At 44.7% G+C, this 18,117-nt stretch overlaps 1 protein-coding gene across 1 annotated transcript in view; it reads left to right on the forward strand.

The window, feature by feature from the left end:
* Window positions 1-15,317: 15,317 nt before the first annotated feature.
* LOC141148104 (carbonic anhydrase 4-like) overlaps window positions 15,318-18,117 on the forward strand; it is an 83,615-nt gene continuing 80,815 nt past the window's right edge. Inside the window, exon 1 of the mRNA XM_073635257.1 lies at window positions 15,318-15,379. The gene's annotated coding sequence lies outside the window, so the exon portion shown is untranslated. The remainder of the gene's footprint in view (window positions 15,380-18,117) is intronic.

Below are 18,117 nucleotides of genomic sequence, written 5' to 3' on the forward strand. Positions count from 1 at the left end.
TAAAATCACTGCTCCCGAAAAAACGGCTGTTTTTACAAGGTTTTTTTGCATTGATCCATGTCCCCTGTGGTAGGACCCGGGTCCCCAAACCCTTTTTTGGAAAATACCATGCAAATTAGCCTTTAAAATTAGCACTTTTGATTTTGAACATTCAAACCCGTAGACGTCAATGGGGTTCTAACGTTCGTGAGAATTTTCGGTCTGTTCGCAGGTTCTGGTGCGAACCGAACCGGGGGGTGTTCGGCTCATCCCCACTGACAGTCTACTGACTGGAATGGTACCAGCTGATTGGAGAAAAGCCAATGTAGCACCAATATTTAAAAAGGGCCCAAAATACATCCCTGGGAATTACAGACCAGTTAGCCTAACATCAATAGTATGTAAACTCTTGGAGGGGATGATAAGGGACTATATACAAGATTTTAGTAATGAGAACGGTATCATTAGCAGTAATCAGCATGGATTCATGAAGAATCGTTCTTGCCAAACCAATCTATTAACCTTCTATGAGGAGGTGAGTTGCCATCTAGATAAAGGAAGGCCCGTAGACGTGGTGTATCTGGATTTTATAAAAGCATTTGAAAATGATAAAAAATAAATATTTGAAAAGTGTGGGGGGGGGCATTTGTATGGCGCCCCCCCGAGGCAAAACTTTGTAGGACCCCCCTGCTCTGCAATTACAGCTGCAAGTCTTAACTCCAATGTAAAAAATGCATATAAAAGCAAAGGAGAAGGCCTTCAAAAAATACAAGGTTGAGGGATCATTATCAGCATTCAGACTTTATAAAGAATGCAACAAGAAATGTAAGAGTGCAATAAGGACGGCTAAGATAGAACATGAAAGACACATAGCGGAGGAGAGCAAAAAAACCCCAAGAAATTCTTTAAGTATGTAAACAGTAAAAAAGGGAGGACAGACCATATTGGCCCCATAAAGAATGAGGAAGGACATCTGGTTACAAAGGATGGGGAGATGGCGAAGGTATTGAATTTATTCTTCTCTTCAGTCTTCACGAGTGAATCGGGGGCTTCAGTAACCAAAACTGCAGTGTTTATCCTCAGGACACAACACAGGAAGCACCTGCATGGTTAACAGAGGACGGAATTACAATTAGACTTGGGAAACTTAACATTAATAAATCACCGGGACCAGATTTTTACTGACAGTCTACTGACTGGAATGGTACCAGCTGATTGGAGAAAAGCCGATGTAGCACCAATATTTAAAAAGGGCCCAAAAAACATCCCTGGGAATTACAGACCAGTTAGCCTAACATCAATAGTATGTAAACTCTTGGAGGGGATGATAAGGGACTATATACAAGATTTTAGTAATAAGAACGATATCATTAGCAGTAATCAGCATGGATTCATGAAGAATCGTTCTTGCCAAACCAATCTATTAACCTTCTATGAGGAGGTGAGTTGCCATCTAGATAAAGGAAGGCCCGTAGACGTGGTGTATCTGGATTTTACAAAAGCATTTGACACAGTTCCCCATAAACGTTTACTGTACAAAATAAGGGCCGTTGGCATGGACCATAGGGTGAGTACATGGATTGAAAACTGGCTACAAGGGCGTGTTCAGAGGGTGGTGATAAATGGGGAGTACTCAGAATGGTCAGGGGTGGGTAGTGGGGTCCCCCAGGGTTCTGTGCTGGGACCAATCCTATTTAATTTGTTCATAAACGATCTGGAGGATGGGATAAACAGTTCAATCTCTGTATTTGCAGACGATACTAAGCTAAGCAGGGCAATAACTTCTCCGCAGGATGTGGAAACCTTGCAAAAAGACCTGAACAAATGAATGGGGGAGGGGCAACTACATGGCAAATGAGGTTCAATGTAGAAAAATGTAAAATAATGCATTTGGGTGGTAAAAATATGAATGCAATCTATAAACTGGGGGGAGAACCTCTGGGGGGATCTAGGATGGAAAAGGACCTGGGGGTCCTAGTAGATGATAGGCTCAGCAATGACATGCAATGCCAAGCTGCTGCTAATAAAGTAAACAGAATATTGGCATTAAAAGGGATCAACTCCAGAGATAAAACGATAATTCTCCCGCTCTACAAGACTCTGGTCCGGCCGCACCTGGAGTATGCTGTCCAGTTCTGGGCACCAGTCCTCAGGAAGGATGTACTGGAAATGGAGCGACTACAAAGAAGGGCAACAAAGCTAATAAAGGGTCTGGAGGATCTTAGTTATGAGGAAAGGTTGTGAGCTCTGAACTTATTCTCTCTGGAGAAGAGACGCTTGAGAGGGGATATGATTTCATTATATAAATACCGGACTGGTGACCCCACAATATATAAATACCGGACTGGTGACCCCACAATATATAAATACCGGACTGGTGACCCCACAATATATAAATACCGGACTGGTGACCCCACAATATACAAATACCGGACTGGTGACCCCACAATATATAAATACCGGACTGGTGACCCCACAATATATAAATACCGGACTGGTGACCCCACAATATATAAATACCGGACTGGTGACTCCACAATATATAAATACCGGACTGGTGACCCCCCAATATACAAATACCGGACTGGTGACCTCACAATATATAAATACCGGACTGTGACCCCACAATATATGAATACCGGACTGGTGACCCCACAATATACAAATACCGGACTGGTGACCCCACAATATATAAATACCGGACTGGTGACCCCACAATATACAAATACCGGACTGGTGACCCCACAATATACAAATACCGGACTGGTGACCCCACAATATACAAATACCGGACTGGTGACCCTACAATATACAAATACCGGACTGGTGACCCCACAATATACAAATACCGGACTGGTGACCCCACAATATATAAATACCGGACTGGTGACCCCACAATAGGGATAAAACTTTTTCGCAGAAGAGAGTTTAATAAGACTCGTGGCCACTCATTACAATTAGAAGAAAAGAGGTTTAACCTTAAACTACGTAGAGGGTTCTTTACTGTAAGAGCGGCAAGGATGTGGAATTCCCTTCCACAGGCGGTGGTCTCAGCGGGGAGCATTGATAGCTTCAAGAAACTATTAGATAATCACCTGAATGACCGCAACATACAGAGATATATAATGTAATATGACATATAATCACACATAGGTTGGACTTGATGGACTTGTGTCTTTTGTCAACCTCACCTACTATGTAACTATGTAATGAATAAACATTTAAAAGGTTAAATTGTAAAAATAATTTAAAAAAAAGAAAAACACTGACCCCCCCCAAAAAAAAAATATAGAAAGCATTGTAAAAAAATGACCAAAATTAATAAAATGTAAAAAAAATATAAAAAATAGAATTGTAAAAAATAATAAATAAATAAAAAACTACTGACACAGTCCACACCTCATCAGTGCCCATCAGTGCTGCGTATTGGCGCCTCATCATCATGTCACCTATCAGTGCCGGCTACCAGTGCCCATCAGTGCCACCTCAGTGCACTTCAGTGCTATCTTATCAATGCCCATCAGTGCCACCTATCAGTGCCGCATTTTAGAGCCTCATCATCAGTGCCACCTCATCAGTACTGCATATTAATGACACTGTCACAAGTATTGGTATCGGCGGATACTTGAAAGCTAATGGTGATCCAATAGGATGGATCTGTTCTGTGGTTCCAGAGTCCCCAAGTCTTATGAGGGCAGCAAGGCGAGACTTATCCATGAAAGCCAGGATGGAATTATAGTTTATTAATACCTCTTGGCCCACTCTCAAGCACAGAAAATGTTGTGTTTGTGACTACTTAGAAGGCCAAAACACTGAATGGCCACCAGGAGATAGAATGGTCATCTTCATGGTGCCCTTCCTCCCAAACCAAGTGAAAAATGTTGGTGCCAGCACTAAGATCCGTTCTCATCGATGCCAACCAAGGCAGAAAGTTTTCTCCAGGAGAGGTGGGGGAAGGAAGACAGTTTTCTTCGGGAGAGACGGGGGAAGGTAGAACTTTTTCTCCGGGAGAGATGGGGGAAGGCAGAAAGTTTTCTCCGGGAGAGATGGGGAAGGCGGAAAGTTTTCTCCGGGAGAGACGGGGGAAGGCAGAAAGTTTTCTTCGGGAGAGATGGGGGGGAAGGCAGAAAGTTTTCTCCAGGAGAGATGGGGAGGTAGAAAGTTTTCTTCGGGAGAGATGGGGGAAGGCAGAACATTTTCTCCAGAGATGAGGAAGGCAGAAATTTTTCTCCGGGAGAGATGGGGGAAGGCAGAAAGTTTTCTCCGGGAGAGATGGGGGACGGCAGAAAGTTTTCCCCAGGAGAGATGGGAAGGCAGAAAGTTTTCTCCAGGAGAGATGGGGAGGCAGAAAGTTTTCTCCGGGAGAGATGGGGGAAGGCAGAAAGTTTTCTTCGGGAGAGATGGGGGGAGGCAGGAAGTTTTCTTCGGGAGAGATGGGGGGAAGGTAGAACTTTTTCTCCGGGAGAGATGGGGGAAGGCAGAACATTTTCTCCAGAGACAGGGAAGGCAGAAAGTTTTCTCCGGGAGAGATGGGGGAAGGCAGAAAGTTTTCTTCGGGAGAGATGGGGGGAGGCAGGAAGTTTTCTTCGGGAGAGATGGGGGGAAGGTAGAACTTTTTCTCCGGGAGAGATGGGGGAAGGCAGAACATTTTCTTCGGGAGGGACGGGAGAAGGTAGAACGTTTTCTCCGGGAGAGACGGGGAAGGCAGAAAGTTTTCTCCGGGAGAGATGGGGGAAGGCAGAAAGTTTTCTCCGGGAGAGATGGGGGGAGGCAGGAAGTTTTCTTCGGGAGAGATGTGGAGGCAGAAAGTTTTCTCCAGGAGAGATGGGGAGGCAGAAAGTTTTCTTCGGGAGAGATGGGGGAAGGCAGAACATTTTCTCCAGAGACAGGGAAGGCAGAAAGTTTTCTCCGGGAGAGATGAGGGAAGGCAGAACATTTTCTCCAGAGACAGGGAAGGCAGAAAGTTTTCTCCGGGAGAGATGGGGGAAGGCAGAAAGTTTTCTTCGGGAGAGATGGGGGGAGGCAGGAAGTTTTCTTCGGGAGAGATGGGGGGAAGGTAGAACTTTTTCTCCGGGAGAGATGGGGGAAGGCAGAACATTTTCTTCGGGAGGGACGGGAGAAGGTAGAACGTTTTCTCCGGGAGAGACGGGGAAGGCTGAAAGTTTTCTCCGGGAGAGATGGGGGAAGGCAGAAAGTTTTCTTCGGAAGAGATGGGGAGGCAGAAAGTTTTCTTCGGGAGAGATGGGGGAAGGCAGAACATTTTCTCCGGGAGAGATGGGGGAAGGCAGAACATTTTCTCCGGGAGGGACGGGGGAAGGCAGAACATTTTCTCCAGAAGAGAAGGAGGAAGGCAGAAAGTTTTCCCTGGGAGAGATGGGGGAAGGCAGAACATTTTTTCCAGGAGAGATGGGGGAAGGCAGAACATTTTCTCTGGGAGAGGAGGCAGGGAGAAAGTTTTCTCTGGGAGAGATGGGGGAAGGTAGAATGTTTTCTCCGGGAGAGAAGTAGGAAGGCAGAAATTTTTCTACAGGAGAGACACGAGAAGATAGGACGTTTTCTCTGGAAGAGACGGGGGAAGGGAGAAAGTTTTCTCCGGGAGAGATGGGGAGGCAGAAAGTTTTCTTCGGGAGAGATGGGGGAAGGCAGAACATTTTCTCCAGAGACGAGGAAGGCAGAAATTTTTCTCAAGGAGAGATGGGGGAAGGCAGAAAGTTTTCTTCGGGAGAGATGGGGGAAGGCAGAAAGTTTTCTTCGGGAGAGATGGGGGAAGGCAGAACATTTTCTCCAGAGACAGGGAAGGCAGAAAGTTTTCTCCGGGAGAGATGTGGAGGTAGAAAGTTTTCTCCGGGAGAGACGGGGAAGGCAGAAAGTTTTCTCCAGGAGAGATGTGGAGGTAGAAAGTTTTCTCCAGGAGAGATGGGAAGGCAGAAAGTTTTCTTCGGGAGAGATGGGGGAAGGCAGAAAGTTTTCTTCGGAGAGATGGGGGAAGGCAGAACATTTTCTCCAGAGACAGGGAAGGCAGAAAGTTTTCTCCGGGAGAGATGGGGGAAAGCAGAAAGTTTTCTCCGGGAGAGATGGGGGGGAAGGTAGAACTTTTTCTCCAGGAGAGATGGGGGAAGGCAGAACATTTTCTCTGGGAGAGGAGGCAGGGAGAAAGTTTTCTCTGGGAGAGATGGGGGAAGGTAGAATGTTTTCTCCGGGAGAGAAGTAGGAAGGCAGAAATTTTTCTACAGGAGAGACACGAGAAGATAGGACGTTTTCTCTGGAAGAGACGGGGGAAGGGAGAAAGTTTTCTCCGGGAGAGATGGGGAGGCAGAAAGTTTTCTTCGGGAGAGATGGGGGAAGGCAGAACATTTTCTCCAGAGACGAGGAAGGCAGAAATTTTTCTCAAGGAGAGATGGGGGAAGGCAGAAAGTTTTCTTCGGGAGAGATGGGGGAAGGCAGAAAGTTTTCTTCGGGAGAGATGGGGGAAGGCAGAACATTTTCTCCAGAGACAGGGAAGGCAGAAAGTTTTCTCCGGGAGAGATGGGGGAAGGCAGAAAGTTTTCTCCGGGAGAGATGGGGGGGAAGGTAGAACTTTTTCTCCAGGAGAGATGGGGGAAGGCAGAACATTTTCTCTGGGAGAGAAGCAGGAAGGCAGAACATTTTCTTCGGGAGGGACGGGAGAAGGTAGAACGTTTTCTCCGGGAGAGACGGGGAAGGCTGAAAGTTTTCTCCAGGAGAGATGTGGAGGTAGAAAGTTTTCTCCGGGAGAGACGGGGAAGGCAGAAAGTTTTCTCCAGGAGAGATGTGGAGGTAGAAAGTTTTCTCCAGGAGAGATGGGAAGGCAGAAAGTTTTCTTCGGGAGAGATGGGGGAAGGCAGAAAGTTTTCTTCGGGAGAGATGGGGGAAGGCAGAACATTTTCTCCAGAGACAGGGAAGGCAGAAAGTTTTCTCCGGGAGAGATGGGGGAAGGCAGAAAGTTTTCTCCGGGAGAGATGGGAGGGAAGGTAGAACTTTTTCTCCAGGAGAGATGGGGGAAGGCAGAACATTTTCTTCGGGAGGGACGGGAGAAGGTAGAACGTTTTCTCTGGGAGAGACGGGGAAGGCAGAAAGTTTTCTCCAGGAGAGATGTGGAGGTAGAAAGTTTTCTCCAGGAGAGATGGGAAGACAGAAAGTTTTCTTCGGGAGAGATGTGGAGGCAGAAAGTTTTCTTCGGGAGAGATGGGGAGGCAGAAAGTTTTCTCCGGGAGAGATGGGGAAGGCAGAAAGTTTTCTTCGGGAGAGATGTGGAGGTAGAAAGTTTTCTCCAGGAGAGATGGGAAGGCAGAAAGTTTTCTCCAGGAGAGATGGGAAGGCAGAAAGTTTTCTTCGGGAGAGATGTGGAGGCAGAAAGTTTTCTTCGGGAGAGATGGGAAGGCAGAAAGTTTTCTCCGGGAGAGATGGGGAAGGCAGAAAGTTTTCTTCGGGAGAGATGTGGAGGTAGAAAGTTTTCTCCAGGAGAGATGGGAAGGCAGAAAGTTTTCTTCGGGAGAGATGTGGAGGCAGAAAGTTTTCTTCGGGAGAGATGGGAAGGCAGAAAGTTTTCTTCGGGAGAGATGTGGAGGTAGAACGTTTTCTCCAGGAGAGATGGGAAGGCAGAACGTTTTCTCCAGGAGAGATGGGAAGGCAGAAAGTTTTCTTCGGGAGAGATGGGGAAGGCAGAAAGTTTTCTTCGGGAGAGATGTGGAGGTAGAAAGTTTTCTCCAGGAGAGATGGGAAGGCAGAAAGTTTTCTCCGGGAGAGATGGGGAAGGCAGAAAGTTTTCTCCAGGAGAGATGGGAAGGCAGAAAGTTTTCTCCAGGAGAGATGGGAAGGCAGAAAGTTTTCTTCGGGAGAGATGTGGAGGCAGAAAGTTTTCTCCGGGAGAGATGGGGAAGGCAGAAAGTTTTCTTCGGGAGAGATGTGGAGGCAGAAAGTTTTCTCCAGGAGAGATGGGAAGGCAGAAAGTTTTCTTCGGGAGAGATGTGGAGGCAGAAAGTTTTCTTCGGGAGAGATGGGAAGGGAGAAAGTTTTCTCCGGGAGAGATGTGGAGGCAGAAAGTTTTCTTTGGGAGAGATGGGGGAAGGCAGAAAGTTTTCTTCGGGAGAGATGGGGGAAGGCAGAAAGTTTTCTCCAGGAGAGATGGGGAGGCAGAAAGTTTTCTTTGGGAGAGATGGGAGAAGGCAGAAAGTTTTCTTCGGGAGAGATGGGGGGAGGCAGAAAGTTTTCTTTGGGAGAGATGGGAGAAGGCAGAAAGTTTTCTTCGGGAGAGATGGGGGAAGGCAGAAAGTTTTCTCCGGGAGAGATGGGGGAAGGCAGAACATTTTCTCCAGAGACGAGGAAGGCAGAAATTTTTCTCCAGGAGAGATGGGGGAAGGCATAAAGTTTTCTTCGGGAGAGATGGGGGAAGGCAGAACATTTTCTCCGGGAGAGATGGGGGAAGGCAGAACGTTTTCTTCGGGAGAGATGGGGAGGCAGAAAGTTTTCTCCGGGAGAGAAGGAGGAAGGCAGAAAGTTTTCCCTGGGAGAGATGGGGGAAGGCAGAACATTTTCTCCGGGAGAGATGGGGGAAGGCAGAACATTTTCTCTGGGAGAGGAGGCAGGCAGAAAGTTTTCTCTTGAAGAGACAGGGGAAGGGAGAAAGTTTTCTCCGGGAGAGGAGGCAGGCAGAAAGTTTTGAGGCAGGCAGAAAGTTTTCTCCGGGAGAGACAGGGGAAGGCAGAAATTTTTCTCCAGGAGAGACACGGGAAGATAGGACGTTTTCTCTGGAAGAGACGGGGAAGGGAGAAAGTTTTCTCTGGGAGAGACTGTGACGGACTCCGGACACCCTGTTGGGTAGTTCCAACAGCTGCTTCCCAAGTCCTGTAACACAAAACCAATGGATCTGACTATACTAACCCCAAGAACCAGACAACACCAGTCTTGGGGTACACCAGAAATAGAACTGTTTATTAAAATGCGAATACAGGCTTTAAACACTCTTGAGTAGGAGGTTCCCCCTCCTGATTATATTACGCTAACAATACAACCAGAAACATAAATTAACATGAGCTAATTAACTAATCATTTAACAAGATTAAGCGACTCAGAGATATGACCTTTCAGGTGAGCCTTGTCGTCTGCTAGCTCACTAACTACAATACACATTATCATGATTGGTGTAAACCTGGACGGCCACTGTGAATACCCTTTATGTCTTATCTTTGACATGGCCCAGCAGAGGCTCCAAAACAAGCACAAAAATCACAGGTTAATTAGCAGCCGGGAGAGGAGCTTCTGTATCCCAGGCTGTGGGATTGGATTGGATCATCTCTCAGTATCTGTGGAAATATTCTGGTGGAGAAAGCCATATACATCAGGATATCTCTCCAAGTTTCAGTCATCAGGATATCTTTCCAACGGATCCTAGATCCTACAAGCCTTATATGACCCCCTGAGTAAAGGCCGTCGCCGTCTTTCCGCTAAGCCTCTTCTCTCTCCGTGGTGACGGGTTTCACGTGGTCAAGTCTAATGTTTATGTTCCACACTTCATGAATGATCCACTTCACTGAACTTACATTGCACCAGCATCTTATTTCATGAACTCAAGTCACTTATCAATCGATATATAATCATATGTGTATTTTCTGCACCTTTGATGCATTGGACTTTTGTTTAACCAACTGTTGCTGTGCACTGTATTGATTTTTTATGATCAATGGTTTAAAATTATGGTTAATATTTGTACCTTTGCACTTTAATATTTAGTTGTGGTACATTTGTATCAATTAACACTAATTTTATTTATAGCGCTGCGCTTTTCTGTTATACATTATCATGATCGGTGTAAACCGGGACCGCCACTGTGAATACTCTTCATGTCTCTGACATGGCCCAGCAGAGGCTCCAAAACAAAACTCACAGGCGCCCCATTCACAGTGGGGGTCATTGTAGAGAAGGGTTTCCACCCGTCTGGAATTCACCTGGACAATCTGGGCTCTGAATCATGTGTCCGGACACAATATTCAGATAGGAGTGTGACTCGGAATAGGGCCTGACAGGAGGGGGAGGGGCACTATGCATGAAGCATTACTATTCTCATTGGAGCGCCCAAAGCTCTCCCAGGTCTGTTACAATCCTATAATGTATAGTAAAAAACATTTGCTGTGCGCCGCTAAAGTGTTGGGGTTTGGCTTGAAGAAAAATTGTCAACCCTATTGTAGAGGCACCCCATTCACGTTGGGGGGTCACTGTAAAGGTGCCCCCTTACAGTGGTGGTCAGTGTAGAGACACCCCCCTTACATTGGTGGTCATTTTAGAGGTGCTCCCCTTACATTGGTGGTCATTTTAGAGGTGCTCCCCTTAGATTGGTGGTCATTTTAGAGGTGCTCCCCTTACATTGGTGGTCATTTTAGAGGTGCTCCCCTTACATTGGTGGTCATTTTAGAGGTGCTCCCCTTAGATTGGTGGTCATTTTAGAGGTGCCCCCCTTACATTGGTGGTCATTTTAGAGGTGCTCCCCTTAGATTGGTGGTCATTTTAGAGGTGCTCCCCTTACATTGGTGGTCATTTTAGAGGTGCTCCCCTTACATTGGTGGTCATTTTAGAGGTGCTCCCCTTAGATTGGTGGTCATTTTAGAGGTGCTCCCCTTAGATTGGTGGTCATTTTAGAGGTGCCCCCCTTAGATTGGTGGTCATTTTAGAGGTGCCCATCTTACATTGGTGGTCCTTTTAGAGGTGCCCCCCTTACATTGGTGGTCATTTTAGAGGTGCTCCCCTTAGATTGGTGGTCATTTTAGAGGTGCCCCCCTTAGATTGGTGGTCATTTTAGAGGTGCCCCCCTTACATTGGTGGTCATTTTAGAGGTGCCCCCCTTACATTGGTGGTCATTTTAGAGGTGCTCCCCTTAGATTGGTGGTCATTTTAGAGGTGCCCCCCTTACATTGGTGGTCAGTGTAGAGACACCCCCCTTACATTGGTGGTCATTTTAGAGGTGCCCCCCTTACATTGTTGGTCATTTTAGAGGTGCCCCCCTTACATTGGTGGTCATTTTAGAGGTACCCCCCTTACATTGGTGGTCAGTGTAGAGACATCCCCCTTACATTGGTGGTCAGTGTAGAGACACCCCCCCTTACATTGGTGGTCATTTTAGAGGTGCTCCCTTACACTGGGAGAGGCTGATGGGGGGGGGGGGTTCAGGGAAAAGTGACCTGTTAATGTCATCGGGTAAATCTGCAGCTTTTGTAGACATGGCCCCCCCCAATCTCCTGTGTTGGGGCCCCCGGTGTTGTCACCCCATTACACAGGTTTCCAGTGGAGGATACAAGTGGTGGCTTTAGAAAACACCGTCACTGTCTACAGTTGTCACCATCAGGAAACTCGCCCTGAGAAATGTCACGTCATCACTGATTGCATAGAGACTGGAAGTGGCTGCAAAGTGGATGCAGGAGATCAGCAGCACTGAGATGTCATCAAGGATGAAAAGGTAAAAAGAAGGATTTTATTGTAATGGTCCAGAGTACAGCGAGCAAACAGGTCCATTCAGCTGGATATCCATCTCCTATAGGCACTTGTAGTAGCATGGCGCCCCTCTCCCCCTTCCCCCTACTAAGCACTCCCTCTCTTCCTGCCTGGTCCCATCCCCCAGGACTACACATGCAGAGTCCCTCTCCCCATTGGCACCATCAGAGGCAGAGAACAGGGGGTGTCTGGGTCAGAAGAACCTCCAGGCCTGGCCTCCGGTCTGTGTTGTAGTCATCAGTCTGACATTTAGGACACCACCCTATGATTGGTCGGAGAAACTGAGGCCACACCTACTTTGATGATTGTGATTTCACTTACTCTAGAAGATTTCAGTCCAAGATGTTGTATTGGAGGATCTTCATACAGAACTGACCACCAATGATGGCAGTTCCTTCCAGAGAGAACGAAGAACGGAAGGATCTCTAAACGACCCTCATTTATCTCCATAATAGCGGAGTGCAGTCCTTCCAACACAGAGACTTTGGTGCAAGAGCCACCATGTAGAGTTTCCAAACCCCAATTCACCCATTAGGAGGACAATACCTCCTGTCTATAGTCTCTGATGAGGGAGGACAATACCTCCTATCTATAGTCTATGATGAGGGAGGACAATACCTCCTATCTATAGTCTATGATGAGGGAGGACAATACTTCCTATCTATAGTCTCTGATGAGGGAGGACAATACTTCCTATCTATAGTCTCTGATGAGGGAGGACAATACCTCCTATCTATAGTCTCTGATGAGAGAGGCCAATACCTCCTATCTATAGTCTCTGATGAGGGAGGACAATACCTCCTATCTATAGTCTCTGATGAGGGAGGACAATACCTCCTATCGATAGTCTCTGATGAGGGAGGACAATACCTCCTATCTATAGTCTCTGATGAGGGAGGACAATACTTCCTATCTATAGTCTCTGATGAGGGAGGACAATACTTCCTATCTATAGTCTCTGATGAGGGAGGACAATACTTCCTATCTATAGTCTCTGATGAGGGAGGACAATACTTCCTATCTATAGTCTCTGATGAGGGAGGACAATACCTCCTATCTATAGTCTCTGATGAGGGAGGACAATACTTCCTATCTATAGTCTCTGATGAGGGAGGACAATACTTCCTATCTATAGTCTCTGATGAGGGAGGACAATACCTCCTATCTATAGTCTCTGATGAGGGAGGACAATACTTCCTATCTATAGTCTCTGATGAGGGAGGACAATACTTCCTATCTATAGTCTCTGATGAGGGAGGACAATACCTCCTATCTATAGTCTCTGATGAGGGAGGACAATACCTCCTGTCTATAGTCTCTGATGAGGGAGGACAATACCTCCTATCTATAGTCTCTGATGAGGGAGGACAATACTTCCTATCTATAGTCTCTGATGAGGGAGGACAATACCTCCTATCTATAGTCTCTGATGAGGGAGGACAATACCTCCTATCTATAGTCTCTGATGAGGGAGGACAATACCTCCTATCTATAGTCTCTGATGAGGGAGGACAATACCTCCTGTCTATAGTCTCTGATGAGGGAGGACAATACCTCCTATCTATAGTCTCTGACAAGGGAGGACAATACCTCCTATCTATAGTCTCTGATGAGGGAGGACAATACCTCCTATCTATAGCCTCTGATGAGGGAGGACAATACCTCCTATCTATAGTCTCTGATGAGGGAGGACAATACCTCCTATCTATAGTCTCTGATGAGGGAGGACAATACCTCCTATCGATAGTCTCTGATGAGGGAGGACAATACCTCCTATCTATAGTCTCTGATGAGGGAGGACAATACTTCCTATCTATAGTCTCTGATGAGGGAGGACAATACCTCCTATCTATAGTCTCTGATGAGGGAGGACAATACCTCCTATCTATAGTCTCTGATGAGGGAGGACAATACTTCCTATCTATAGTCTCTGATGAGGGAGGACAATACCTCCTATCTATAGCCTCTGATGAGGGAGGACAATACCTCCTATCTATAGTCTCTGATGAGGGAGGACAATACCTCCTATCTATAGTCTCTGATGAGGGAGGACAATACCTCCTATCTATAGTCTCTGATGAGAGAGGACAATACTTCCTATCTATAGTCTCTGATGAGGGAGGACAATACCTCCTATCTATAGTCTCTGATGAGGGAGGACAATACCTCCTATCTATAGTCTCTGATGAGGGAGGACAATACCTCCTATCGATAGTCTCTGATGAGGGAGGACAATACCTCCTATCTATAGTCTCTGATGAGGGAGGACAATACCTCCTATCTATAGTCTCTGATGAGGGAGGACAGTACCTCCTATCTATAGTCTCTGATGAGGGAGGACAATACCTCCTATCTATAGTCTCTGATGAGGGAGGACAATACCTCCTATCTATAGTCTCTGACAAGGGAGGACAATACCTCCTATCTATAGTCTCTGATGAGGGAGGACAATACCTCCTATCTATAGTCTCAGACAAGGGAGGCCAATACCTCCTATCTATAGTCTCTGATGAGGGAGGACAATACCTCCTATCTATAGTCTCTGATGAGGGAGGACAATACCTCCTATCTATAGTCTCTGATGAGGGAGGACAATACCTCCTATCTATAGTCTCTGATGAGGGAGGACAATACCTCCTATTTATAGACTCTGATGAGGGAGGACAATACCTCCTATCTATAGTCTCTGACAAGGGAGGCCAATACCTCCTATCTATAGTCTCTGATGAGGGAGGACAATACCTCCTATCTATAGTCTCTGACAAGGGAGGCCAATACCTCCTATCTATAGTCTCTGATGAGGGAGGACAATACCTCCTATCTATAGTCTCTGATGAGGGAGGACAATACCTCCTATCTATAGTCTCTGATGAGGGAGGACAATACCTCCTATTTATAGACTCTGATGAGGGAGGACAATACCTCCTATCTATAGTCTCTGACAAGGGAGGCCAATACCTCCTATCTATAGTCTCTGATGAGGGAGGACAATACCTCCTATCTATAGTCTCTGATGAGGGAGGACAATACCTCCTATCTATAGTCTCTGATGAGGGAGGACAATACCTCCTATCTATAGTCTCTGATGAGGGAGGACAATACTTCCTATCTATAGTCTCTGATGAGGGAGGACAATACTTCCTATCTATAGTCTCTGATGAGGGAGGACAATACCTCCTATCTATAGTCTCTGATGAGGGAGGACAATACCTCCTATCTATAGTCTCTGATGAGGGAGGACAATACCTCCTATCTATAGTCTCTGATGAGGGAGGACAATACTTCCTATCTATAGTCTCTGATGAGGGAGGACAATACCTCCTATCTATAGTCTCTGATGAGGGAGGACAATACCTCCTATCTATAGTCTCTGATGAGGGAGGACAATACCTCCTATCTATAGTCTCTGATGAGGGAGGACAATACTTCCTATCTATAGTCTCTGATGAGGGAAGACAATACTTCCTATCTATAGTCTCTGATGAGGGAGGACAATACCTCCTATCTATAGTCTCTGATGAGGGAGGACAATACCTCCTATCTATAGTCTCTGATGAGGGAGGACAATACCTCCTATCTATAGTATAAGGACAGAGTATGGGAGGTTATATCTGATTTACACTTTATTACACGATTATAATGACAGAAGAGGATGACTTCTATCACCTCTGTATAGACTTCTCTTCATCCTGAGTGACGATTGAAGTCAAAGGTACAGTTGACATACAATGACTGAGGAATGTCTCTGTAGATCTTTCCTTGCCTGAGGCAGAATGTCTCTTAGTGTTGTCCTTGCCCCCAGTGCTGTGTATATAGTCACAAGATAAGTGATCTCTTCCTATAAATACAACCACCGTCCGGACTGCCAAAGTGACCTCCAAGAGCATCTCCGAGGAGCGCGGTGAGTTCTACTGCTGGGCTAATACTTTACATACATCAGAGAGGATTCATATTAGAAGAGTGAGGGGACATCACTGGTAATAGAGGGTAATAATATCCTGTATATAAGAAGAGTGTATTTATACATGGAGATCATATCCCCCCTTATGTATTTATACATGGAGATCATACCCCCCCCTTATGTATTTTTACATGGAGATCATATCCCCCCCTTATGTATTTATACATGGAGATCATATCCCCCCCTTATGTATTTATACATGGAGATCATACCTCCCCTTATGTATTTATACATGGAGATCATATCCCCCCTTATGTATTTATACATGGAGATCATATCCCCCCTTATGTATTTATACATGGAGATCATATCCCCCTTATGTATTTATACATGGTGATCATATCCCCCCTTATGTATTTATACATGGAGATCATATCCCCCCTTATGTATTTATATATGGAGATCATATCCCCCTTATATATTTATACATGGAGATCATATCCCCCCCTTATGTATTTATACATGGAGATCATATCCCCCCTTATGTATTTATACATGGAGATCATATCCCCCCCTTATGTATTTATACATGGAGATCATATCCCCCCTTATGTATTTATACATGGAGATCATATCCCCCTTATGTATTTATACATGGAGATCATATCCCCCCTTATGTATTTATACATGGTGATCATATCCCCCCTTATGTATTTATACATGGAGATCATATCCCCCTTATATATTTATACATAGAGATCATATCCCCCTTATGTATTTATACATGGAGATCATATCCCCCCTTATGTATTTATACATGGAGATCATATCCCCCTTATGTATTTATACATGGAGATCATATCCCCCCCTTATGTATTTATACATGGAGATCATATCCCCCCCTTATGTATTTATACATGGAGATCATATCCCCCTTATGTATTTATACATGGAGATCATATCCCCCCTTATGTATTTATACATGGAGATCATATCCCCCCCCCTTATGTATTTATACATGGAGATCATATCCCCCCTTATATATTTATACATGGAGATCATATCCCCCCTTATATATTTATACATGGAGATCATATCCCCCTTATGTATTTATACATGGAGATCATATCCCCCCCTTATATATTTATACATGGAGATCATATCCCCCCTTATGTATTTATACATAGAGATCATATCCCCCCTTATGTATTTATACATGGAGATTATATCCCCCCTTATGTATTTATACATGGAGATCATATCCCCCCTTATGTATTTATACATGGAGATCATATCCCCCCTTATGTATTTATACATGGAGATCATATCCCCCTTATGTATTTATACATGGAGATCATATCCCCCCTTATGTATTTATACATGGAGATCATATCCCCCTTATGTATTTATACATGGAGATCATATCCCCCTTATATATTTATACATGGAGATCATATCCCCCCTTATGTATTTATACATGGTGATCATACCCCCCCTTATGTATTTATACATGGAGATCATATCCCCCTTATGTATTTATACATGGAGATCATATCCCCCCTTATGTATTTATACATGGAGATCATATCCCCCCTTATGTATTTATACATGGTGATCATATCCCCCCTTATGTATTTATACATGGAGATCATATCCCCCCTTATGTATTTATACATGGAGATCATATCCCCCCTTATGTATTTATACATGGAGATCATATCCCCCCTTATATATTTATACATGGAGATCACACCCCCCCCCCCCTTATGTATTTATACATGGAGATCATATCCCCCCTTATGTATTTATACATGGAGATCATATCCCCCTTATGTATTTATACATGAAGATCATATCCCCCTTATGTATTTATACATGGAGATCATATCCCCCCTCATGTATTTATACATGGAGATCATATCCCCCCTTATGTATTTATACATGGAGATTATATCCCCCTTATGTATTTATACATGGAGATCATATCCCCCCCTTATGTATTTATACATGGAGATCATATCCCTCTTATGTATTTATACATGGAGATCATACCCCCCCTTATGTATTTATACATGGAGATTATATCCCCCTTATGTATTTATACATGGAGATCATATCCCCCCTTATGTATTTATACATGGAGATTATATCCCCCTTATGTATTTATACATGGAGATCATATCCCCCCTTATGTATTTATACATGGAGATCATATCCCCCCCTTATGTATTTACACATGAAGATCATATCCCCCCTTATATATTTATACATGGAGATTATATCCCCCTTATGTATTTATATATGGAGATCATACCCCCCCTTATGTATTTATACATGGAGATCATATCCCCCCCTTATGTATTTATACATGGAGATCATATCCCCCCTTATATATTTATACATGGAGATTATATCCCCCTTATGTATTTATACATGGAGATCATATCCCCCCTTATGTATTTACACATGAAGATCATATCCCCCCTTATATATTTATACATGGAGATTATATCCCCCTTATGTATTTATATATGGAGATCATACCCCCCCTTATGTATTTATACATGGAGATCATATCCCCCCTTATGTATTTATACATGGAGATCATATCCCCCTTATGTATTTATACATGGAGATCATATCCCCCCCCTTATGTATTTATACATGGAGATCATATCCCCCCTTATGTATTTATACATGGAGATCATATCCCCCCTTATGTATTTATACATGGAGAT

This window comes from Aquarana catesbeiana, linkage group LG06, assembly GCF_042186555.1.
Source record: "Aquarana catesbeiana isolate 2022-GZ linkage group LG06, ASM4218655v1, whole genome shotgun sequence".
NCBI lineage: Eukaryota > Metazoa > Chordata > Amphibia > Anura > Ranidae > Aquarana > Aquarana catesbeiana.